The sequence below is a fragment of the Aplysia californica genome, unplaced genomic scaffold (genome assembly GCF_000002075.1).
Source record: "Aplysia californica isolate F4 #8 unplaced genomic scaffold, AplCal3.0 scaffold00077, whole genome shotgun sequence".
Classification (NCBI taxonomy): Eukaryota; Metazoa; Mollusca; class Gastropoda; order Aplysiida; family Aplysiidae; genus Aplysia; species Aplysia californica.
Window position 1 is genome coordinate 1158694 of NW_004797347.1, and position 1196 is coordinate 1159889.

The window sequence follows — 1196 nt, forward strand, 5'->3', positions numbered from 1 at the left end:
CCCACCCCACAAAAACAAAATAAAGAAGATACCTGACCTTAAGCCCCGGTTACACGCAACGATAAATAGATCTAGTATCAGATTCGTCGTATGAGAGAGCTGTCCGTTTTATCGAAATGTGTTGTCTGTTTACAAGTTCCAATCTATCGTCTTGTTTTTCGTTCGATCGGAGAGATTCTTCGTCATAAAGCCGCTATGGCTCTTTGCGACGACAGCGATGTGCTTGCACTACATACTCCATGTGCTTCTTCGTAACAAGAGAAAGAAAAAGAGGCTAATTTGGACCAAAGACTGGCTTCTAAAGCGAAATATTTTCACCCTACAAACCTCCTTGCTGAGATAACAGTTTATCCAGAGGATTTTAACATTTTCTTGAGGATGGATGAAGACACATATCTTCATCTTCTGGACCTTGTGAGTCCTCTCATTGCACAACAGTCTACAGTGATGAGAGAGGCTATCGCGTGCACGAAAGACTCACAGCAACTCTACGTTATCTGGCCTCAGGGAGAACCCATCGGGACCTCAGGTTTCCTGCATGCATCTCTATTTCTTCTCTTTCTAAGATCGTACCAGAAACTTGTTCAGCGATATACAGTGCTCTAGTCACTGAGTACATGAAGGTAAGAATATTGGTAGTGTATGCAAATTTGCAAAGTTCTGTCTGTGCAGTAGGCTAGAATCTAGATATCTAGATCTACCTCATTTTGTGAAATTTTACATGTTGTTTCACATGTCAAACTTTTTCGAATGCAACTCTTTGACTAGATTTACCTTGACAACGACTCTGAATAATCTTATGGTTTTGAAAGATCAAAGAAAATATTTGGCTTTTGACTTCACGATTCAAAGGCCCGATTTGTAATTCAAAAAGAGTCAAAACGACCAAACATTTAAGATAAAACGTTGGTAGCAAATTGAGAAATAGGAATTCAGCAATCCTAATGCTTGCAAACTAGACACAAACACAAACACACACACACACACACACACACACACACACACACACACACACACACACAAACACACACACACACACACTATACAGATCTCTCTCTCTCTCTCTGTATAATATATATATATATGATCATATTGAAATTATAATTATGAAAACAGAAAGATCATGGTCAAATTGAAAAGTTTAATGAAACATTAATGCCCTTTTCAACACAGCAAACACCATGAAATAATGTCAA